The 25,855-nt window shown below is 49.2% G+C and overlaps 1 protein-coding gene and 1 pseudogene across 4 annotated transcripts in view; one reads left to right on the top strand and one right to left on the bottom strand.

The window, feature by feature from the left end:
• The window catches only part of Sox102F (transcription factor Sox102F), a 1,035,502-nt gene that overhangs the window by 272,528 nt on the left and 737,119 nt on the right, over positions 1 to 25,855 (bottom strand). The window lies entirely within an intron of this gene.
• On the top strand, positions 672 to 17,778 carry LOC146190253 (uncharacterized; annotated as a pseudogene).

Raw genomic sequence — 25,855 nt, 5'->3', positions numbered from 1 at the left:
CGACGCATGGCTGGTCGCGCGACCGTAACGTTGCTGGCTCTGTAGCAAGCACAATATGAATGATGCATCACGAGGCAGAGGGGAAGGCGACGAAGGAAGAAGCACCCGAGACAGGCTCCTGCGTTCAGGCGACGACGACCCTTCGACGGGCGAGCATTGGTAAAAGCAGGCGTCACCGTCAACCCGACAGAGCAGGGCTGGAAACAAGCCACGACGCACCGCGCCGCTGCCTCATCTCGACGACGACGAATAATATGGCCGCCGCGGCCTGTGTTCTCACTCTTGTTCACGACGGCCACCCTACCGACGCATAAGCATCTCAGAGCTGCTGCTGCTCGCGCGACGGCATAAATCAGCGCAAAATGCCGGCGAAGCAAGCAAGAAGCGCACCAACAGGGCTCTCTCTACTCGCGGCGACAACCAGAAGCCGCCGCTCGGTCTCCGACCAAGAAGTGCGCGGGATTCCCAGAATCGCGCTTGGTCCCCTGGAATGCGTGTCGCCGCCTTCGTCTCGCTTCCTCGCCTCCCGAATGCTGTGCATCGCCGCCGCGCCCGCAGCTTCATGTCCGATGTCTCTTAGGCCCGCCCGATGCCGCACGCTCCGCTGTGCGTACGCGGCTGAGCGTTGCTGGCACCAGTAGTGGTCGTCGCGCTCCAGCGAAGAAGCCTCGATGCGATGTGGCGCCGGTTGTAGAGATGACGAGGAGGAGAAGGAGGATCCCTACTTTCAGTCCCCAGCTCGGACAGTGAGAGAACGCGGCAAACGACGACGGCACGCGATCCCGCGAATTCCGCCGCTCGCCTCCTTTTTAGCCGCCGGCCCTGCTAATGGCACAGCGACTAAGCGGCTGCACCAAACAGTTAACGGGGGCTGCGAGATGCTACAAGCCAAATCATAACGCCATACTCAGAGCGAGAAATGTGTTGGAGCGGCGGCAAAGCGGACAGAAAGAAACAATACTGGACCAAGAACAGAAGCACAAAACCAAAGAAAAAAATTTCTTTTTTTTCACACAAAACATTCCATGAGACACCAGCCTGAGCCTCGAGTTCCGTACTCTATATAGGAAAGTCACGTACAGTCTTGGTCAAAAGTCCTGAAGACAAAGAATTTTTCTCTCAGCCGCAAAATGGAGCCGTCACTCCATCTTTAAAAGCCGAAAGGCATTTAAAATGCTGGGAAATGATTTCTTATCACATCAAGAACCTATCACTGAGCATTTCATGGCCCTTTCGTCTTTAATGGCGCTGTGACGGCGTCATTTCTTCTGACTTCTGACCAAGACTGTACGTGCTGTTACTGCCAACAACAGCCCATTAATTGTAATTAATATGTACCATACTCGATTTTCTGGATTCATACTCCTCCACTAAATCTGTAACCACGGGACCAAATATTTCCTTTTATCAAATCTGATCTGCGGCGCAAATACCGAACCCTTAACTGAAAAACATTGTGCTTTACGAGACTGGGACACTCACTTCGCGATCCTTTAAAGAACAGCGAGGTATTCCTGAAAAACTGTTGTATTCTACACACAACAAAAATGGATCACCGCGACTAAAAATATACTTCGATACCTGCAGAAGTTTATACTGAACCAAATTAAAAGACCAGAATAACAGCAGGCCGTCACTGAGCAACCTATATATATGGTGGTGGTAGCTGGCAGGTGTTCACAATTTCTAGGTGTACTCTGCGGTATGGTGAATAAATAATATGCGCGTGTCAAAGCAAGCGACACTTTGAGGAGGGCTTTCTGTTAGCATCGACAACGAGGGATTAAAGCGCACCGCAATATCGCTCTTTCATATGGGTGCGTATAAGACGGCGTTCGCGATTGAAGAATACCTCGACAGAGCAAGCAGAGTATAAATATGCATATTTCTTGTATTCGAAAAGTTTGCTACAAGGCACAGCTTCAGTAAGGGGATGGAGTGGCAATGTTTATACAGTCCCGCATATAATAGCTCGAGAGAAAAACTGCAGCGGAGTTCGTGCAGTTTCGCGTAGGCAACGCTTTTCTGCAACCGACAAATATGGAGGGAAAATAAAGATGGTCCTCTCACTAAGTAACTATAAAGTGGATCGCTGCAGTCGCCCACTCAACAAAGCACTGGTGAGTGATAACTTTCATTTTTTTTCTTTCTCCCAATGGTCTCAAATGCCTCCATTCGCTCTTATATTTGATTACAACTGCTTCAGGGGATGCGCTTCCTCATCTTTGTTCAAACAGTCACAGTAATTGCCGCCTCCTATGTGGTCACATATCCTAAACATGTGACCACATGCTTCGTAGATTCGCTCCAGTTCTTCATGCCGGCAATATACATTTGTGAGCGGATTGTTATATGAACATGCGATGGGAGTTCCTGGCTAACAAACGTTCCGTGGGACGTAAACAAGTGATTGCAAAGCTAGAGAGAAAGACATGTAAGTCCGATGCAGCCGAATTTGTCTCGTTCTTACTGAAGTTCTCAATGCTATTTATTTTACTTCAAACATGTGCGCTGGCACTTCGCACCAGCAGCATCGCTCGTCGTGACCCATCGAACATTGGCGACAAACGGCGCGTCGCAAGTATCCACATGCCTGAACGTTCTAAAACGGAGGTCCTATAAAATGTCGAACGGTGGCACATTCCTGGTTGCTGAGAAGATAACGCCCAACCAAGGGGTAAAACAACGACAAGAGCCTGCAGCAAGGAGAATACCTATTTTATTTACCCCCCCCCCCTCCTCAAGGACCCTTGCAGAACGAGCAATGGTAAAGCCGGATCCATAATCATAATAGCCCCACTGTAGCCGGCATGGCGGACTAAAAAAAGAAAAGAGGAGAAACCTATCTTCAAAATCGGCAGGCGTTGTTTTGTCACTTGTACTTTAAAATGCTACGCGCGGAATCCACGGGCGCTGGAGCAAGAAATAATTAATCTAATTGCCGTAATACGTCAGCCCCGGCTGACACGGCGCGGCCGCGAAGCGAAGCTGATAGCGCGGAAGCAGAAGCGGCGTTTAGGCGCATTTTTCTGCCGCTCCATCAGAGCACGTAACCAGAAAGAGAAACCACGAGGTGAGAGGGTGAGCCGATAGCGTTAAACGATGGAGTGGCCAGCTGTACAGAAAGGACGGAGCTGGTGCACGCACGGCCAGCCGGTCGAGTTGACAAAAGTAAAAAGAAAATTAAGGCCCATGACAGAGTTTACTGTGAAAATGAGATATATAGATAAGGAGGGGGAAAGGGGCTCATGAGGAACCGGAAAAACATGAGAAGCCCTACGAACCACGTTCGTGTTCGGACCGATAAACGGCGGCAATGCCGGGCGAGTTCCGGTGAAAAGATTCACCTGAAGTGATATACGAACGAATAGAAAGCGCAGAAGCGTAAGAAAGTTTGCTTCTGCGCGCCTCATGTTGATTGCCTAATCACAAGCGACCAGACCCCACTATCGCCACAGCAGCATTTTGGGCGCATGCTTTGAGCTCATGACATCACTGAGATGTCAAGGTGTTAGAAAACGCCCAATAAGCTTTGAATTGATTTTGCGGCAATTCTTAATGCAGTCTGTTGCTGCCGGAAACGAGGTGCGGCGCTCTGGACTCTGGGGCCCGTCAAGTATGTGCAGAAATGCAGGAAAATGTTGCGTCTGCACCCTAACTTTGGAGAATGGATACTGGAAGTTTCAAATGCAAATAAACGCTCTTTGTGTAGTTAGAGTCGTCGGTGCCTCCTATGGAATTCATGAGGGCCACAAGAAAAAAATTGTTGCTATTTGCAAAAAAAAAAAAAAAAAAAAAAGTCCTCTCCTGTCAGCTGGAACAGCCATAGGAGTACAGCCACATTCCAGACGAACTGAACAAGTAAAGCGATGCTTCCGACAAAATCCCTTCGAGTATCCCATGCCGATGCTGATCTTGTGCAATGCAGAGGTTGCACGCATGTTCAGTGAACAAAATGTTATCAAATGAAAACAAAGGAACCACATGTGAACAGAGATGTCGAATCCCATTTTCATTAATCGAGTTGGACTTCCAAGGCGAAAGAATTCCTGCTCAAACTACTAATTGCTCGCAAATCTAGAAGATCGGCACGATGTATGAAGGCCTACTACGCGCGGTCGTCCGCAGAATGCTCAGCAAACCAAGATGAAGCAGACGACGCCTTTTTGCGAGTGAATGCGCCTGCAATAAACATTTTGCTGTCAGGAAAGAAAGAAGTGTTTTTGCAACTCCAATTTAAATCAGCAGAAGGAAGGCGGGGTATTCCTGAAAGTATTCGCGGTCTGAAGTTTCTAGTCGAAAATAAGAAGTGGTTGACAAAATATTTTATAGCAAATATATGGTTTGCAGACAAACCAACAAAATAAAATTCTTAAAACCAAATGTTTTGTTGCAAATAGTGAATTTAGTCGTTATTATCTGTTTTCGGGATTGCTTTTTGGTGGTATTTCTAATTTTGGTTAGGCAACACTGGTTCTGTGTAATGTTCGACAACGGCGACGACGGTTAGAAACTGGCCGCGATGCATGCAAGGGAGGGGGGGGGGGGGGGGGGGGGGGGGGTTCATATATATGAGCTCTAAAAAAAAAAAACACAGACGTACCGCAAAATATACCACTCCTCCCCGGAAAAAGAAAAAAAAAAAAACCAGAAGACATGGGTGCACCACGTGCGACAAACCATCGCGCTCTCTGGATTGAGGAGACTGAAAAGGACGTCAGCAAACTGATTTACGGCGGACAAAGGCCCCAACCCATGGAGGCCAGAGCAAAGCCGGCCGGAAGAAAAATCAGCTCGCCGATGTCTCCCGCCAAGAGGGACGGTTCCGTTTACGATCCGCAATGGCACGAGCGATGAGAAGAAACAGCAGCGGCCGCAATCCGCTGGTCCTCCCTCCAGACCCAAGCCACGGTGCGTGTGCGCGCCCAACAAGGGCTAACCTTTGACGGCGAGCACCGATGCCGCCTGCGCTCTCGGGCACGAAGCCCTTCTTGTTTAGCCGCACGCATTCACACACGAGTGTGCAGGGATGGACCTGCTACAGGCCTATTGCCGTATATGCAGCTTGAGTACGGCAGTACAAGCCCGGATCTCCGCCTGGCGAACCATGTGTTCGCGACCAAGACGTTCGGTAGGTGAAAGAGGGCGAAGGAAAGTTCTCGCGACCCTCCATGCAGGGACTCGTGCGCTGGTATGGTGGCGCCACTGATTTTGAACAACCGACGCCACCACCACGCCGTGCCGTGAACTTTCCCGTCGCATGCGTTTCGGCAAATTGAAAACGGTCAGGAATAGTTTAAAAGCTGTCGTATCTTGCGCAGCAGTAACCTTTGCGCCGGGAATCAGTGTAAGATTTCATGTGCAGCAGGAGCCTCCGACATGGACGCGATAACGGGTTGTGCGAGACTCCTGTGATTGTTAACGCCGTGAGTGCTGCTTCGTGTTTGCATCATCCGGTTTTGCGAACAACTTCATATAAGAAAACCGAATTATGTATGCGATTAACAAACGAGCCGAAAGAGAATAAAACTCAGCCCGACATCGTATGCGACAGTTTTAATCTAGGCAGCACATTTCCCAAAAATGTCTGCGGGCCTCGGTGCACTGTAAACCATTTCGCGCACTGCGTATACCTGTTTGGCCTCATAAAATTTCCGACCGCACACCAAGCAATTATTTTTAATATACACCAACAGTATCGATGGTCCGATAGTTGGGTTGGAAAATAAAAGATTGTGACTGTGATTGAAAGCCGCTGAACAGTACGCACTGAAGAGCTTGTTTCTAAAGCATGACTGTTTTTTTTTGTTTTTTTTCCTGCGCATTGCGCTGTCATATAGGTATCATGCACCACTCGTTTCGAGTCTCGACCCACCGAGAGGGAGACAAAAAAAAAACAAAAAACGCCATAGCTGCCGAGTGCAAAACAAGCAAGCCTGGACCGGTGCCCCTAAGACACATCTTCATGCAGATACAATGGAAGAGGTTTTTTTTTTTTTTTTTCTTCTGGATCCTCCCTGCGCTGCCCAGCTGTTAGTGGCGATCGCTTCTGGGAGTCTAGCATGCTGTCCTGCTGAGAGGTAGACCAAGTGCTGCATTGCACATTTGCTTATTTTGGTTTATTAGCTTACATTCAAAGTGACATATTTCTCGAGTCCCAAATCAAATGTCAAAACAGAATTTAAAAACAAAACCACCAGCACAAGCTCGCGCTTGGACGAGGCGTTGCGCTCTACCAGACGGCAAGAACGGATATCTTCGCTTGGCTTATTTTGCAGGTGCATGTGTCTGTTAAGTGCGTGTGCGGCACAAGAAACGAAGTGGCCGAAAAAGAAGCTGCTTTTAACGCGCTTGATGTCGAGAAACGTCCATCTCCCAATCTTACCACCGCGCCTCTCTGACAAGCAAGCATCTGCGTGTTTTTGTGAGCCTTCCCAGGAACATTTCTGTAACTATTGTGGCTACCATACAAGCAAAAATAGACTGTACCAGCTCTCTTGGACAGCGATTCGGAACGACCGGAGCGAGACACGGGATTCGTGGCCGCTTCGAGACGACGGCAAAGTTCCACCGCACTTACGAGGTGGCGCCGCTTGTAGCGCTGAAAGCTGCGTGTACTATTTTGGCTTTTTTTATTTTTTCTGGTAATTTATTTTACAATCCGCTCCCATGGTTGAGCCCACTGTAAGCACTCGTAATGAAGGTCATTCGGTGCAGCAGCTTGAGTGATATTCACGTATCTGACTGATAATCACGAAGCACGGTTCTTGAGATCTGCCATACAAGGCAAGTCGAATCGAGAAGCGTTTATTGCTGCGAAAGATCATCAGAGCCGAACAACAATCTTGCTTATTCCTGACCCCTCATCGCCCCCTCAAGTCGTGACGTCGCAGTCCACATGCCCTAGGGCGGGTGATTCAAACAGAGTTTTCATGCGGTATCACCCGCCTAACCAGGTTAAGTATCGCAAAATTTTAGCGCGAAAGCACTACTTCACACAGTCAAGCGAAACCATGTACCGTGCTTTTACAAAAAAAAAAAAAAAGTCATAGCGAAGTGGGTTCGAACCCAGTAATTTCTTGTAGGAAGAGAGTACAAAACATCGTACTGAGAGATTGAAAGGCGCATTGTCTCTCCTCTCGGTGAAAGCGTCAACTGCATTGTGGAGGAACGGAGTAGTGAAACAAGACAAAGAGAAAGATGTAGGGCCCTAACGGGAGGCTCCGGAATAATTTCTGCTGCGTGCGGACCTTTACCGTACAGCTGTCAGCGTGCGCCCAGAGCGGTGAGAGACGCCTGATGTTTTTCCTTTGATCTCCGACCAATGAAATCCTTGTGCAAAGGAAGGCGATGTGTGAGAGGGTTTTTTTTTTTTTTTTTTTTTTAAGAAGTTAGGAATTCAGGCCGCAAGAATTCGTGCGCGCTGGAAACATTTAGCGCGAAACGCCGCACGGAAAGCGCGATCATCGGCGAGAACGGGACTACCGAAAATACGGCCTCCAACCCACCATCCTTGTATGGGGGAGGGGGGTCTCGCTTCGCCGTACACAAAATAGCGGCGACGCCTGCTTCAGCTGCTTTCCCCGTGAGGTTGAGGAGGAGTGGTCCGTTCGCCGCGCTCCGCGAGGCGTCAAAGAGTTGAGAGACTCATTTGGGCCGTGATGGATGCGGAAGGCGCCGCACCGCCCGCGGCTGCGCCTCCCTACCCCGGAGCATTCTTGTGGCAATTCCTCGGCAAAGATGCGCTTTCGGGCGCCGAGAATGGCGTCGATGCCCGGTTGCCGAAATAGCACGCGCAGTGCTTGGCCCGCGGCTTTGCGCTGATGCCGAATTGAAGCACCTAAATACAGATGAGGACTGGAAGAAGACGAGAGGCACATAGGGCTCCTGAATAGCACACTCAGAAAATCAAGCTTTGGACCAACTGTACCGGAAACAAAATTCGTCCGCGTGAGCATGAAGTCGAACCAAGCATCCATGGAGATCACATTTTGACTGTTAACTTACATATTCGTTAGTTTGAGCACCCGCTATATTAAACGATACTTACTAGTTTCTTCATTTATCAGGTACTTTCGCATGCTTAGCCTCGTGGTGAAGGCTGTGCGCTGATTATACTGAGTTCGCCGCACTAAAATCGACACTGATCTTAACTCGCTGACATCATGTAGTTTACCTCATTTAGGCGCACCGCAGCAATTTGTTTTCTTTACTATTTCTCTTTTTTATCATTTTTACCAATGTCAACCGGTTTGGAGAAAAAGAAACGTACCGGAACTGCGTTTCAAACATAGAAGGTATTAAACACGCTGGGAGAAAACACATGGGGTTGCAAGTGAAGACGAGTGCGAGAGCATGCATCACCCAGCTACACGCTGCGTTTTAATAACTGAAACAATTCGAGCGGGGAAAAGAAAAAAAAAAAAAGGAAAAACGCACGTTGCTCTTCGAACACGCGGGACATGTCTGCGGAGCACTGCAGGTATGTGGTCCGCATTAAAATCAGCATAAAAAAAAATAGAACAGCACAATTACAGAGCGTAGAAAGCGCGCCATCCGGGCTGCTGCTCGAAGTATTTACAGCCGTTGTGCGTGCAAATACTGGAACAATCGCTCAACGAGGATGGATGCAGATGAAAACCAGAGGCAGACGAGCTTAATAACAGTTTTTAGTATAGCAGAAATCTTGCAGCGGCTGGCTAGCGCAATTGTGCTGCACAAAAGTATCATACAGGATACATCGAAAATGAGGGGCCAGAAATAATAATTCCCTTATTCGTAAATCGCCCTTGCAGGCTAAGCCGGAGGTCAAATCCCGCTCTTACGTGCTAAACGGCATTCACGGCCCTTTTAACGATGTGAATACACGCTCCAACGAGCACCATGAACAACAACGAGGAATGCATATAGGGAATTACGTTAAAGCCTGACCAAGGTGCGGCCGGCCCTTCACTGCACAAAAGACGGAACGACAAGGAAAGAAGGCCTTTTCTCAATCGAACGGTGAAGGAGCCCCCGCACGCTGAATCGCGGCGCGCCTCTACAAAAGGCTGCCGGTCTAAAGGCAAACAATGTATGCATTTTCACTAATGCCCAACCTTCGGTAGCTGAAGGACGCAAACTCGGCGCGCACGTAACAACGGCTTACACGTAACAGCCCTGCCCGAGATCCAGCGTAGGTGTAACTGCTGTTCGGCACGCTTCCACAATACAGAATGGCTAATCCCTCGAGTCCATAGTAGGACGGTCTATCACTCCTAGTTGTCAACGGCAAGCGCCTGTGACGAAAGCCCGCAGTCTTGTCTTTTTTATTTTTTTTCTTTCACAGCACAGTCGAATTCGTGTCGGCGGCGGCGGCGGCAGTGGAGCTCGATCGTGACTGCACGACTATAGTGTTCTAGCACGTCTAACGACGACGAGGAGGAGATAACGGAAGAGCGAGCGGGGCTTCCGTCGCAGCTCCAATTTCGTCATCTCGCGCAGACTTGCTACGGGGACCGCACGGCGACGCCTCGGTAGTTGCGCGCCACTTAGCCGAATAGCTAAAACCAATAACATAGCAAGAAGAAAGCACTGAAGCAACTTGATCATGCACAGAATGGTCTGCCAATCTGCACTCTGCTCGACAACAGTGCGGCCGGCTCATGCAGCTGTCGGATTCCAATAATAAATGATATAATTTCTGGGCGCATGCATTAAGTTGTATGGACGTTGGCGACCTATTAGTTTTGCTTTGACACGGCGCCTAACGATGATCCTCGCTCTGTTCGAGACGCCGCGCGGCAAAAAATCTCAATAGCTGAAGACAGACGGGGGGTGTCATTATCCGCCATGAAATACTTGATAAGGACAATTATTGTCTTTACCGTAGCGTGGGATGATTCATGCTCATATTGCTTTCGCAATACAGGCAGAGGGGTAAATAAAAGCGTGCCGTAATCGCGAAGCAAACAGCAGACACCATGCCGTACGCGTGCACGTAAGCACTGCTGGCTAGCAGACGACTCCAGCCCGCATCCACACTGAGTAGTGTTCGCCACTGCACCCAAAGTTAGCGACTATGTTCGATCTCGTGGCGAATGTAGAAGCCCCTAATCCCCGCCGCGTTGTACCGAACGAGAGGTGCACACAAGCGCGGAGCTGATACAGAGCACTCGGCGATCTCGTATTTCGCCGTCTTTGTAGAGGCTTATCGACTTGAAGGCACTGTGCCGCGTCACCACCAGACCGGACGCCACGCCGAAAAGGCGCTGGCTCTATCTAATCTGGGCCCAGAGGAAAGGGGAATTCTTTTATATTTTTTCCTCTCGCTGTAAGGAAGAAGTGGGGTGCATTTTCGTCGTGCACGTCAAAGACACGCTCTGTGTCGTCCACTCCATTGGAGGTCTGTATGCAGGCCTCCTCGAAAGGCGGCTTTGTACGGATTGGTTACGAAACACTGTTAAGAAGTTGAGCATCTCGGACGACCCTTTAGGAAGAAACGAGAAGCTTTCTCGGCACGCGGCAGATTTAAACGAGCAATTCGCGGAAATGGCTCATCCTCACCCCTGGCAATGCACTTTATCCTTTCGTTGTCTTGTTAATTCCTGTCTCGGGTGTTTTGTTTTCTCTGGAGTCCATTTTTTTCTGTTTAGTACATAAGAATTTTGGCACGGTTGTACGTGTGCGCGAATGAATGAACGATGTGTGTAGCGGGAGGGCTGCTTCCCGAAGCATGGAACTGTAACTGCTGCACTCTTCCGCCCAGAAGCGCATGTTCATCTTCCTTATATCAATCTGATATTATAGATTTGATCCGCAAAAAAAAAAAAAAAAAAAAAAAAGACCTTTTAACAAAATCTGCGGTCCACAAACTTTCGTTCGCGATTGCGCATGGACCTAAAATGATGGCCCACTCCTTCCACTTATTGCACCAACTACGGCCTGCTGGTATAGGCTACTGCGCTGTAAACAAGTCCCGGAATAGATATCCTAGATACAGCCCCTGGACCCACATTATAATCACCGCACATCCCAACAAATGCTCAATATTCCATCTCTACAAAACGCGGCCGCATTCAAAATAGAAGGAAATCATTATCGATTGTGTTAATCCCGATGACACTCGAAGAGGAGGCGTGAGCTTTTAATACCGTCCAGAAAGCGTTCAACGCATTGCGAGGCCGACGAAAGAACATCCGCAAGAGCCACGGAGCGGTACCGCTCCTTCCCGACCCTCGTTATTAGAGAGTTTTAGAATAGGGGGTCCCAAGCTTTGGGGCTCCCAAGGAGCTTGGGGCATCGAAATACGCATGCGCAGAATGTAAGGCGCGCTTGGGGTCTTGGGTTAACGCTAGGGGCGACCCCTATTTTTCGGAAATAGCGTCGCCCCAAGTCGCCGTTGGGTCGCTTGGGTTACGGCAACATGGCAGCGTTCGGCCAAGCTGCGGCCGCCCACCTCGGCACACATTCATCGTCACCGCTCCATGGTGTCACGCGTATATGGAAAACGAAAGGCCAACGAAGCTTATGCTATTTTCATGATGCCCGCACCACCAAACTGTAGCGATAAAACGCACTATATTTCACGTAACAATATTTTCTGATTGCTTCCGGATTTACCGATCTGCTAGGCTTAGCGAGTTCGCCTCGTTTTGTTGCCATGGGGACCAGACCTCGGAAAGCAGCGGAAGGTTGTTGCTGTTGTAGTGGTTATTTATTGTATGTACAAAAGGAAAGAAAAGATGTTTGCCAGCCCCGGTATCTGCTATCTTATATCTGAAGCACCTGAACTGGGGCGGCGGAAATAAAGGGATAGCGAGGAGAAGGTAGAGGAAATCAAAGAGGTGAGTGATAGGGAGAAAGAAAAGGGTAGGTAAAAATAAAAGAAATATATACACTACGGTACAGTATACAGTAGTTTGCTTGAGGCCCACCCGCAAATGTCTCGTCACTGAGCACTCGGCACATCGGGCGGGCCTCCGCAATAGCTCTGCGCCCAGGCAACTGTTCACAAGGCTCAAATGAGGTTTGCCCCCGGCCTCGGCCTGGATTGTCAATTGGCCGCGATTTCGTCTTGTCTGACGAAAATGGTTTATATAACTGGTAGTTTTAATATAGTTTTCCGCAACAATAGCACTTTTTGATGAATAAAATAGCTTTGTTGGCTTTCATATATTTAAATACTTTTCCTTGGTTTACCGTCGTGGCGCTGCAATCGACGGACGCAAGCCAGGCTCCGCCGCACGGCTACTACTTTGTGCCGCCGCACGCTATTTCCTTGGGGGCCCCAAGCCTTGGGTCCCTCTATCCTAAAACTCCCTATTACTAGGAGCGCCCTGACGCACACACGCGCACGCACGCACACACGCACACACACACACACACACACACACACACACACACACACACACGCGCACGCACGCACACATACATACATACACACACGCGCGCGCGCACACACACACAGAAGTCAACCTAATTTTTTTTTTATTTCATTTACCCCGAGCGCGGTAAAAAAGACGCTGGAGGTGCGCGACGCGCTTCGCAGTAGCCTCCTCCTCCCACAGTAGACTGCACGGCTCCCACAATCAAGGACGCGAACCACCTTTCGAGGGCAATACGAAAGAAAGCGCGTGTTCGAAGGCGCGTCCTTCACAGGCTGCACACAGCCCATAAGAGCGGTGCGAGACAATGCAAGGCCGCGAACCACAGCAGGGGCACAAGCAAGCAGCAGCTGGCTGCCAGTCCCATTTGTTCGCGTCGTGCCACTGATCTCTTGGATCGAAGTGCAGCATTAGCGCGGTCTATTTTCTTCTCTCTCGCTCTCTTCCAGCGGTCAAAAAGAAGAAAAGAACACGGGCCATCGCTATGTCCACGAACGGAGATCGGCGACCGGCCGGCGGCGACGTTCGTACGTGATTTGAAATTGAACCTCTCTTCTCCCCCCTCACTCTCTTTCAAGCCTTCCCTTTCTTTTATTCAAGGTTTATTCCCTGGACTAATTATTTCAAGGTCGCGAAGTGGTTTACACCAGAGGACAAGTCGTATTGCGGCATCTCTACACCGTCGCTAAACCGAGGACGCTTTGTCCGAGTGTTTGTGTAAGTTCTTATGGACGAAGAAAAAATGGGCAAGCGAGAGGGGGTGTAGGCATGAAGTTCGTGCAGGAGATTTTGCGCGCTCCTGGTCAAGCTTGCGTGCCCGAAGGCGTCTTAAACGCAAGGAGCCGCTGCATGTTTGCACAACGAAACACCGACTTTATTCTGAGGCACGTCAATCAGCCGAGGTAAATGGGCGGCCCCACGAGGCTGCGGCGAGCGAATAGAAAATGTGCCAATCGTTCACGTAAATGACCGTCTCGCTTCGCGGCGACGGATAGGCCAAGACGACTGCTGCGATCGGCTTGCTTGGCTCAGCGGTTTGAAAACTGTATACAGTGCACAACTCTTCGACGCGGGCATGAGCCACGTTTAAGTTTTCTTCGCATGGCTTCGCACCTGACACTATCCCATGAAGGGCGGACGTCACTTGTGCAGACTGTTCGTAGTTCCGCACGAATAAAAATTAAAAGATTTGTAAGAACAAGCCGACGGGGTAGGCAGCTACAAAGAGCGGAAATAATTCGTCACCATCCACTGGCAGAGATTAACCAGGAAATGTAATTTTTTCACCGCGTGAAGCCGAAAAATTGCGCTGTGTTAGCTTATGAATAGAGAAAGCAAAAAAAAAAAAAAGCATGTGAAGCACTGACCACCTATCAGTGGCGGCACGCTGCATTCATTAATGAAGACGCGCCGTGCCGGCCGTAAGGCGCGCGCGCGCCCGGAGTCTCCGAAGTGTACAGCATCATACATAATGCATGCCCAACAATTGCAGCGCGTACAGCGCCGATCGTATACAGAGAGAGAAGAGATCAGCCCCGCTGGTCACGACCGCGCTTTTTGGCCCTGTCTATACTTGCCCTTTCCTTATTGACGCGCTTATCGCACAACTTGAGTTCCTCCTCGGTCATTACGAGACTCGTTCGGCAAACAGGGGACCCCGCTCCAAGCAACGCATTTTCCATTGTGTTTTCCGCTTGAACTCGCTGCTGCCACTGATTCCGTGCTGCTGTATACGTATTGCAAGAGCACATCCGCGCGCAGCATCGCAGGAAGCAATCAATACCACATCACTTATAACAGAGACACGGCCGGCCGAGAAAGACATCCTGAACGCAAGCTTGATACGCCGAATGCACCGGGGCGCCGTCGCGTTACTACTCGTATTACTACGCTACACACGCGCCGGCGCGCATTGCGACATGATCGCGTCATTACGCCGTGTGTATCGCCGGTCACCGTATCGGAGCACCCATCTTCTGTATACACCCAGCTGATGTCATTATCTCTGCTGTTCTTCCTTTGGCACCGCCATGTGTGTATATAGGTGCATCACACTGGCAGCCGTTCACTCAAACGCGGCCGATGAACCTCGATAGGAGTAGCAGAAGCTATGCACGAGAGGCAGAGGTTGATGATGTGCAAATACCTACGCCGAAACCCATAGTCCGGAACGCGGGTCATGATTCGAAAAGACGTTTCTGGGCGGCCAACGACACACGCGGAACTTCAAATTGTGGCCTGAACAAAGGCAGTGTGAAGGGCAGCGCATATCATCTAGCACCGCTACGGTAGCACACCCTGTAAGTGACTTAACAACTTATGTAGGAAAGTTTCACGGTGTGGGAGACACCGCATGAAACAATATTAGTCGTGTCCATACTCATCCGCTGATCAGTGAAAGCGAGAAAAGAATTAAAAAACAAACAAACAAAAAAAAAAACATGGAAACCTGAATTGTCAGATAGTTTGCAAGGAACAGGTCAGAAGCGAAACATTCAGCCGAGTGTTTATTCGCTCCCACCGATAGCGACGCGTTGTTCTGGAAAGGAAGAGAAGGTGGGCCTCGATGTGCTCTCGCACTGTGTTGTTTATGCCCAGTTTAGAAGACTCATGCAGACGCAAACGGGAAGGAACACGCTGAATATACTGGGCATGAGAGATACTTGCACAGAAATAAATAGCACGGGGAGCATACCAAAGGACATAAGAGAGATCATTAAGGTCAACCCGATTCCGAAAAACATGCACCCGAAAATACACAAGGCCAGAAGAGAGGCAAGATCAGAGGCACACGAAAGAAGGTTCGCGGGGAAAAAGAACATATTGTACGTCGACGCGACCACATACAAAGAAAAATACGGAGCGGTAGCCAGCGGGGTTGATCACCAGCTTAGGGAAATCAACTGCGTCTCGATCAAGGAAGCGGCAATCGCTCTCGCTATCACCCACCAGGGCGACTACTATACAAATAATTACGGACTCGCAAGAAGCATGCAGAAGGTATAGCAGCGGACGCATATCCACTGTGGCCATCCGCATACCCAAGGCAAGAAAAATCACCTATTCGAGATGCTTCATAACGTAGACACCAGGCCATGAGACTGTCAAAGGTAACCAACGTGTCGACGCCCGAGCATACGCCAACCGGGAGGCGCACAACGACGGTGAACTGGACGCAAGACGCTATGGAGCCATCCTTGAACTCAAAGAGGTATGAGGCCACTTTGCAAAATTAACTTTTTTTATAAAATCAATTTTTTTGAATATTGTTTTAACAAATTACAAATTCCTTTCTCTATGATTGGCAAAAAAAAATTATGGTTCTAACTAAAACCGTTCCAAAGATACAGCCAAATTTGTAACCCCCTGTGCATTTTGCAAAGCCGAAACTAACACAGTTTCGGTTTCTACTTACCGAAAAATATTTGACTCCTTTGGCGGACTTACCTATTTCTGCACCATAATTTTTCAGTTTACAATCATTATAAGTTTTTATAAGCGTGTATGTTTATTTTTGCTTTCAATTACTAACAAAAGTGCTTGCAAGAGGGACGCATAATGTCTCGATCATGTGAGTTGTGTACCCTGCAGCGTTCCCGCGCAAATTAAAAAATCTGCCGACTGTGCTTACTTGGTGCCTCGTGTGCTTCAACTATTTCACTTCGTTGTTTACGCGCTTTACCCACACGGGAAAGTTTAGAGTTCAGAGGAGACGAAAGCGAAAGTTCGCCGGAAATAGACACACGGCAGGTGAAGATGGCGACGAACCGAATCTCACCAAGATACTTTGTTGGGCGAGTTGGTACTTATTCATTATTAATATAAACAGCGCGAACACGAAGACAAAGGACAAGATACAAGAAAGCCACAGTACAAGCGCTTGTACTGTGGCTTTCTTGTATCTTGTCCTTTGTCTTCGTGTTCGCGCTCTTTATATTAGTAATGAACCGAATCTCGCCAACGTAAGTGCTTCAGCAAGTGCCTTGAAACTCGGAGATGTAGAGGACAACAATGACTATAAGTCGGATTCTACGCCGGGAGGAAACAGGATAATTGACATTCTGTCAAATAATTTTTCATCGCTTGCGTGTCCGGAGTGCTTGGCAACATCCCTGAAACTTGAGGAGCGCTTTTATGCAAATGTGTCTCGTGTGTTGGCTACTGTGTGTGTGGCTATGAGAACCATTTCTCCTCATCAAAAAAAGTCGGGGCATTCAGTGGAGAACAATGTTCGACTTGTATATGCAATGCGACAACTATAGGAAGTGGGCACGCGGGTGCGAAAACATTTTGCAAAATTATGAATATGCCTCCATCCCCGTGGCATTCCGCTTACGATAAAATATCTTTGAAGGTGTCTGACGCTGCAAAGGAGGTTGCATCGAAGTCAATGATTGATGCAGCAGCTGAAGTGGAGAAGGCTTGTAAACAGTAATCAGTGCGGAGTGTCAGGAGATGGCACATGGCAAAAACGAGGCCACTCTTCATAGAACGGCTGTGTTTCTTTGATATCTGTGGATATAGGAAAAATAACTGATGTGGAAGCTTTGTCCAGCACATGCAAGTCATGCAAGATCCACGGCAAACTGAGTCCCACAAGCAGCGAATTCCTGGAATGGAAGGCGAATCACACAACTTGTCATGCCACTGCCGGTGGTATGGAGCCAGTTGGACTTTACCGCATGTTTCAGAGGTCAGAAACGACGCACGGTTTGAAATATGTGCACTACTATGGAGATGGAGACTCGAAGAGCTACTCGACAGTGAAGGATATTTATGAACCAAATAGCCTGAAAATTTTTTAATGCATTGGCCATGCCCAAAAACGGGTTGGCTGCCGGATGAGAAAGCTGAAAAAAACAGTGCGTGGATTAGGTGGCAAAGGAAAATTGACTGATGGGCTCATTGATCCTCTTCAAAATTACTATGGCATTGCCATCAGAGCCAACGTCGGAAATCTTGCAGGAATGAAACAGGCAACGCTAGCTAGTTTGTTCCACTGCAGTTCCACGGACGACAATCCAAGCATGGGCTGTGCCCTGTAGGAGCAACCAGTTGGTGTGCTTTCAACCGAGCTAAAGCGGCTTGCCAATGTAACTACAAGCACAAGGGAGGACTTTAAAATGACGTTGTGAACAGGGTAAAGGTTGTGTACAAGACCTTTGTTCAGACGAGCTCCTCAAGAAATGTTTGCATGGCAAGACACAGTATGCCAATGAATGTTTCAATGGCATGATCTGGCAAAAGGTACCTAAAAATGTCTATGTAAGCCTGCCAACACTGAAGTTTGGCTTATATGATGCCGTGTGCCATTTGAACAATGGCAACAGAGGGACGCTGGTTGTCTTAAAAATACATTGGGATCGAGCCTGGACGCCACACAATGAAAGCTTGCTCGACAGGTGACCAATAGCGCATCAAGAAATCCTCCCGTCAGTCTACCGATGCCGCAAGAAACGCAAGAAAAAAAAAAAAAAAAAAAAAAGCGAACAGACGCACGAGCGAAAGGAAGTAAAGAAAAAACAAAAGAGGACCTGAGCTACAAATGTGGTGGATTTTAACCCTCCGGGATATTGCTGTACGACATTTGTAGCTATATCAAATCTTTTTTGTTGTTTTTCTTGAAACTTACTTTTCTGCCGTTTCATCTTGCGCGAACATTCATAACTTTTTTCCTCAAGTATATTTTTTAACGAAACTTCGAACCCCTATTCTTGATATATCAAGCTGTGCAACCAACTACAGAAAATAAAATTGTGCGATAAGATTCGTTATTGCTGCATTTGTTTTAAAAACATTCCTTGCTGAAAACCGTTGGTTTTGGTAATATTGTAAATAAAAAACGACAATTGATGGTATCGCAATTATTTTAGTTCATTGCACAGCTGATGGCTTTATGTACATAACTGCAAGAGGAATTTTCCTTGTGGTGAGTTATATGTGAATTATGACTGCTGGCGTGGGATGCATTATTAGTACATTTTTCGAGAATAAAAATTAAAAAAAAAATTGTGTATTTAAACACTCCGATTAGAATACAAAAGGCAATCTTTAATTATAGACCACTAATTTTCTCTTTGTATTCGCTACCAAAACTTTTCTTCTGAAAAGTGGCCTCATACCTGGAGGATCTACCCACCTCCCCACGAAGATCTTAATAGAGAGCAGTCGGTTGCTTGGAGACAGCTACAGACTAACACATACACCAACCTGAGTCTACTCAGTAAAATCCATCCCGCAACATATGAGAATAAATGCCCACTATGCGGGGAACCCCCTACACTCTACCATGTTACATGACCGTGTCAAAAAACACAGGTAGCGCCAATAAACACCACACCAACACCGGAGCAGTGGGAGGCTGCGCTGTCCTGCTCGACGCCTGATGACCAGCTCAAACTGATCTACAGAGCGCGCAAGACGGCAAAGGCCACTGGGGACCTGGACTGAGGGCCCCACCCATGCAGGGAGAATTCCCTTTGTCTGAATAAAGTTTTTCATTCATTCCTTCAATCTGGAAAGGAAACAAAATCTATCTAGCCTAGCATGCCCCCCCCCCCCCCCCCCCCCTTTCTGCCCACGTCCTTTACCCCATCCTCGGCGCCTTTATAGCTTCTCGCGCACTTTCTCTATGCACGTCATCCTCCCTCGGCTCTCACAAGCCCTGTATATATGAACTCGACAGCACCGGGTCGAGTAAGCGTCGAGTAAGCGAGGTCACCATTACTCGACCAGATTTGCGTCTACGTGAACTCGCTTTCCAGCGAGTAAGTATCGCAGCGGCGCGTAGCGTCGAGATTTGAAGTTATTGTGCAAGTTTCTTACTCGTAATTGATTACGTCGTCTTTTAATATCGAGAGCTTCGATTATTCTTTTTTATCGTTGATGAGGGCTAAAAAGCATTCAACTTCGCTTAAGCTCCTCGCCGCTCCGGTTGCTTTTTAACCCCAGAGTTCGCCATAACTCAACTCCCTGACTCGACAGCGTCTACATTTTAGACAAGCGGGCCAAATGAGTTAACCTACCCCTTGCAAGCGAGTTAACGCGATCCGCTTCGCGGCTATTTTACTCGACCCGACTGCGTATACATGAACCCGACAACTGGTTTTTTACTCGACAAGCTTACTCGACCCGACTCGTATAAGCCCTGTATACATGGACTCGACAGAGTCGGGTCGAGTAAGCCTGTCGAGTAAAAAACCAGTTGTCGGGTTCATGTATACCCAGTCGGGTCGAGTAAAATAGCCGCGGAGCGGGTCGCGTTAACTCGCTTGCAGGGGGTAGGTTAACTCGCTTGACCCGCTTGTCTAAAAGCATGTAGACGCTGTCGAGTCAGCGAGTCGAGTTATGGCGAACTCTGGGATTAAAAAGCAACCGGAGCGGCGAGGAGCGTCAGCGAAGTTGAATGCTTTTTAGCCCTCATCAACGATAAAAAAGAATAATCGAAGCTCTCAATAGTAAAAGGCAACGGAATCAAATACGAGTAAGAAACTTGCACAATAACTACAAATCTCGACGCTACGCGCCGCTGCGATACTTACTCGCTAGAAAGCGAGTTCGTGTAGACACCAATCGGGTCGAGTAATGGTGACCTCACTTACTCGACACTTACTCGACCCGGTGCTGTCGAGTCCATGTATACAAGGCTATAGAGGGCTACATTCTCCGACGCGACGCCCAGAAGGCCAGTCCTCTCTGCTGGTCCGCATTTCTTCGCCTTTTACCATAGGAACCAATTTACCCGCGCAGCTGCCGCTGAGGAAGCCGCTTTCGCTTTGTTCCCCTCTTCACAGGCGGCAGCGTCGGGAGGCGCGAAAGAGATCGAAAAGGACTCCGGCCTTAAACCTCCGAGCAGAGCCGCGGGCCAAAGGCAGGCCTCTTGGAGTTTTACTGCCGACCTCCACCAGCTTGTCTCGCTCGGCGGCTCAAGTGGATACAGGCGCTAATACGCGCAGACGTTGACGGCCGCGGCTTTCGCCCCGAAGAAAAGAAAGTAACGACGGCGGGGTGGGAAGGAGAAAGTGAGACTGCGAAACGCCTCTACGCCGCAAGCTGGTGTGCCTGGCTCGCAGAAGGACCCGAGGGTTCCTTCGGCCGGGGCTGGGAACCAACGAAGCGCGCTGTGTCGCAACGACCAGGGAATGAGAATTGAGGCGGGGGCGGGGTGAGGAGGAAGAGAAGCGGTACAGCGAAAAAAAAAAAAAAAAAGAAAGAAAAAGAAGCAAGAAAAAAAAAGCGAAACTAGGAACGCGACGAGGACGAACCAGAGAAAAATACTGTTCCATGTTTTTGTTCTTCGAAAAAGCTCTTGACGGCGGCGCAATGCGTTTCGTTTCATTCTAGTCGTTGCCGCCGCCATAGACTATCTTTTTCTTCGAAGGCGGCTACGACCATGCCGCCGGAGCATGTGCGAATAGTGAAAGAGAAAGTAAAACAGAAAAAAAAGAATTGGACCGACATTGTCCAGACGACAGACGGCTTCTTTCTTCATCTGCCTCTTCCCTCCAGAGCGCGACCGCCACAGCACACGGCGTCTTTCTCTCTACTTGAGCCCTCAGGCCAACCTCCTCTCTATCCTTCTCTGCCTCTATCGCAAGCAGCGCGGGTTCGACTTACGCCGGACGAGCGGCTTAATTTTCGCCGCCATTCTTATTTTCGCCCCAGCTAAAGTTGCTGGCGGGGGGTTCTCCTGTTTCAAACGGACTTTCTCCCCTCCATTCTTCTCTTTACCCACTCTCCCCATCTTCGCGACGTGTTCGGCGCTGCAGTTACGACTCGTCAGTGGTGCTCGCTTTCGCCCACTCTTATCCCGCGGTTTTGTTTGGTTTTGCTTTGTCTTGGTTTTCATATCCTTGCGTCTGCGTTCGCGAGTGTTTGCAAACTGCGAAAACCAGAGCGTCGGTCCGCTGATGGGCGACAGCAGCAGTGGGATGAAAAAAGGAGGGCTAAGACTTGAAACAAGTCGTTTGCTACCGATACCGGGAATATAACACAGAGACTCAAGGCGCGGATGATGAAAGCTGGAAAAAGCGGATACTGGCGAAGCTCGAGGGAAAGCGTCGCCACGAAAAAGCAGCAGCCAACGGGACGCTGCGGTATCGGGTTGCATCTCGAACCTCCAGTTCTTACCCATTTCCCTCCTGTTCGTTTTGTCTGGAGTGTGAGTGGGAAACGAAACCAGTACTTTTTACGAGCACTCCCTGAGCCCTGAGCGAAAAGCGGCCTGTCAGCGTGATTCTCTTCATAGCTCTGGCCGCGCACATTGGACGTCATTCAGAGCTTTTGGCGGAAGCACGGTGTCGCACTGTTTTCGTGAAAGGCCAGTAGTGGGCGAAAGCGAGGGAAACGGCGCGATCCAATCGTAAGCAACGTCATAAATAGTTAATGGCATTCCTCAGCTTCGGCGATTCTACACTGGCGACCACATAGAGAAGTGTTGGTTCTTTTGAGCCGCAATTGGCGGTAACCGCATGATGAGGACGTCAAATCTCAAAGCTCCACCGGAACAAGAAAATGATTTAGGTAGTAACAGACAAACAACTTGGAAGGATATCGTGTAGAAAGACGGGCTCCCAAAAAGGGTTCTTGCTTACCTATAGCTATCTCTTGCACTTTCTGCTTGAATGGAAAAGGTATGCTTCCCCGAACTGCCAGGGATCGTCGGATGAGCATGCAAGACACTGCCAGCAGATTGTCGCGCATATACAGAATCATACATTCCCCTGCATGCCCAAATTGCCCAAAACGCTATGCAAACTTGGAGCATTGCATCTTTTCATGCCCTGTCGCCCTCCAATCTCCTCACTTTCCACACCCTCCTCCCCCAACGTGGCGGGCTTGGTTAGCCTCTGACCGGCTGCAACATCAGTTGGCCTTGGTGACCCTGGCCCAGGACATTCTTAACGCTTAATGTAATGCGTTAAATAAAGTTGTTTCCTCCTCCTCCTAGTATAACCTCGTATTATCGCTTTCCTATCTATCATTTGCCACCGTAGTCCTTCGTCATTGAATTCATCGTCTCATACTTCAACTATCAGCAGCACATCTGTGAGAGGAGACCAGTCCGTTATCGCTGACCCGACAACGGCTGCGCTCCTGAGCCGACAAGTAACATCTCGCCTCCCACACGACCCTCGCCGGAGCGCTCATTCGTCATGCGGATATAGAAGCGAGCGTCGGGTGCGCTTCTCCCTCCGCGCGAACAACGGCTACGCGCCCCGGATGAAGAACCCAGACGCGCGCCTAGAACAAAAGGGCGCCCGGGCCGCCTCTCCGTTGTCTGCGCCCTGCTATAAATAAGGCCGCCGCGCGAGTCGTATTGAAAACGCAAAGAGAGGATTCCGCATTTTTCAGTGGCTCCGAACGCAGGTGCGCCAGGTGCGTGCTTTTACAGTCGACGCTGCTGTGTAAGGATGTTCCTCCCTCCTCACCGCCCCCCCCCCCTCCCTTCCTTCCCATCCCTCCTAGAATCCGACCTGGGGCCCTTGGCAGCGGATGCCCTCTCCAAGACGGCGCCGGCATAGAACAATGACGTTTGTATAGAATGCACAGTGCATTGTCCCATCTAGTCAGCGATGGGGTGACAAGATAGCTGTGTCGGAAAGCTCTCGCAATTCGCCCCTCTCGTAGGGGTCTCTCACTACGTTTACAATGTTGCGATTAAACCAGTTACTCATGGACTGATTTAATGGGGTGTAGAGATATAAGGAGTAGGGAAGCAAGTAGGAAGCTGTGCGATATCGTCACCAGGGTAGGACCAAGCGATAACAGAAATGAGTTGTAGAAACGCCACTGCGAGGCCTTTAAAACAGCTTAAATTTCGATCGGGGACAAATTTGCTGCACCTGCGGACTTCACGGAACCACACCTCTACCGGCCAAACACAAAGGGTGGTGGTGGATTGGACGACCACTTAATAATTGTTATTTCGAGAGTGCGAAAAAAAAGAAGGGAGGGGGGAGATGGGGGGTGAACTTTAGCAGCGCCAGCTGCACCCGAAGGCCTAACAAAACAAGAACGGACAGACCAAGAGAGAATATCGCACGGAAGAACGTGTCAGAGGCTTGCAGAACGAAACGAAACAAGCCTCCACATCAGGGTTTAGCGAGCGAAATGCTCGCACTTCTGCGCCCAAGGCATGGCCTGAGAGAGTATGCACAGTACAGGTAACACTAGAAGTACACGCGAGCCACAGACTGGCGGCCTGCAAGACAATTCTGAAGCATATAAAGGAACTTTCCAAAACCCGCACGTAGAGCGGTGGGAAGACCGCGAGACGCGCGGACACAGGGGACTCGACCCGTCTTTTGCAAGAGCCGGCGTGATCTACGCCTCTCGGTCGCCGCAGATAGGGTGCGATTTATTGTGGCCAGACATCGGTTGTTTCGGGAAAATGAGAGAGGAGAGTGACGTCTCTCTTCTTCACTATTAATCCATCCCATTTCCATCCGTCACGCCCGTATCTTTCACTCCCGCCACCTAACGCGCATAGACATCGCGATGCCCCTCCTCCTCCTTCTATCATTCTGAACGCCCCCGTTTTCTTCTGCCCAAACATACATACATGCGAAGCATGCTGTTGCAATACCTCGGCGCCCAAGCTCGAGTGAGCCGAAGGAGAAGAGAGGCCTCCTCCAACCAAACCTCTTCCTGCAAGAAGTATCCGGTGAAAAGTCTCGCGCCGCTTACTGTGTGACGGCGCCCGCCGGCGCAGTTAAGTCTTTTCGCCTTATCGCAAGATGGCTCGGCGCGCCGTCGTATGTCCATCGTTCGAAAGTGAGTGTGAGTGAAAAGCAACGCAGCATGCACGGTCGGTGTCGGCTATGGAAGTAACAGGGAGAAGGAATGCGTGGCAACGGCGATGCCGTCGCAAGTCTGCAGCGTGCGTGAAGCGCTGGCTATCCAGCCCCTCACTCGACACGAGGGACAGAAAACTGCTTTAAAAAAATAAAAATAAAAAAAATGCCACACGCGAAAAGAACTTCTGAACGACGGTCGTTCTTCGCTCGGACAGCGCCGCGTATGTGCGCGGAATATATGTCACTTTCCGCTCGCCTAAAGATGAAAATGCAGTGAATAAATTACGATATGCTGACGTCCTTTTACCGATTTTGTTTGCCTCGAAGAGTCAGACCTCCGCTTTCTTTTTTCTTTTCAGTGAAAACAGTGCGTCACGTCCGCCCCGTCGTGTGCACCGAGATAACTTCGTTCCACAAATAAGCGTTTCGTAAGATTACGCAAACCGATTCCGTGCGTCGCGTGTGTTTCTCGCTTCAAAGAAACGCACATTTAAGAGCGTTGACGGGTCATAAGCGCTGCCCCGATGCAATACTGCGTCGCCTGCTATGCGGCTATACTCTCTGGATGAGTGAAATCGATTTCATACCGGCTTTTCCCATAGCCGGGAGGAGTAAGTATTAACTAATAATAAACACTTAAAGTATTTGCCCAAGCCGCGAGCGTAAATGTTCTGCCTGCTACCGAAAGCGCGTATCTTTGCAAGCGGACAGGCAGCGGAGCTGGCTCAGCTACAGAGCCAGTAGCAGGCCCGTGCATTTTCTTTTCCTTCTTCCTACAATCCCAAAAACAACGGTCGCGAGAACGGCTCTTGGTACTCATTTTTGGCTATTTTAATCAGCTCCAAACCTATAGTTTTGCATCTTCATCGGTTTACCAACAGTTCTTCCTGCTTCATATTTGGATTCCAGGTAACTTGAACCAAGGGTTACAAAATAATATATTTGAGGTAAGTCAGTGAAGCCAGTTGCATACAACTGCCAGCCTCCTTGCGCACTACAGGCAAGTTTTTGTTCTGCAATTACTTAATTAGCTAACTGCGTTAATTTTTCTAACTTACTAAACATTCACACACACACACATATATATATATATGTGTGTGTGTGTGTGTGTGTGTGTGTGTGTGTGTGTGTGTGTGTGTGTGTGTGTGTGTGTGTGTGTGTGTGTGTGTGTGTGTGTGTGTGTGTGTGTGTGTGTGTGTGTGTGTGTGTGTGTGTGTGTGTGTGTGTGTGTGTGTGTGTGTGTGTGTGTGTGTGTGTGTGTGTGTGTGTGTGTGTGTGTGTGTGTGTGTGTGTGTGTGTGTGTGTGTGTGTGTGTGTGTGTGTGTGTGTGTGTGTGTGTGTGTGTGTGTGTGTGTGTGTGTGTGTGTGTGTGTGTGTGTGTGTGTGTGTGTGTGTGTGTGTGTGTGTGTGTGTGTGTGTGTGTGTGTGTGTGTGTGTGTGTGTGTGTGTGTGTGTGTGTGTGTGTGTGTGTGTGTGTGTGTGTGTGTGTGTGTGTGTGTGTGTGTGTGTGTGTGTGTGTGTGTGTGTGTGTGTGTGTGTGTGTGTGTGTGTGTGTGTGTGTGTGTGTGTGTGTGTGTGTGTGTGTGTGTGTGTGTGTGTGTGTGTGTGTGTGTGTGTGTGTGTGTGTGTGTGTGTGTGTGTGTGTGTGTGTGTGTGTGTGTGTGTGTGTGTGTGTGTGTGTGTGTGTGTGTG

The sequence above is a fragment of the Amblyomma maculatum genome, chromosome 4 (assembly GCF_055883805.1).
Source record: "Amblyomma maculatum isolate TAMU_Amacu chromosome 4, ASM5588380v1, whole genome shotgun sequence".
NCBI classification, from domain to species: domain Eukaryota; kingdom Metazoa; phylum Arthropoda; class Arachnida; order Ixodida; family Ixodidae; genus Amblyomma; species Amblyomma maculatum.
The sequence above is the reverse complement of the archived record's forward strand: the minus strand, read 5'-3'. Positions and strand labels throughout refer to the sequence as shown.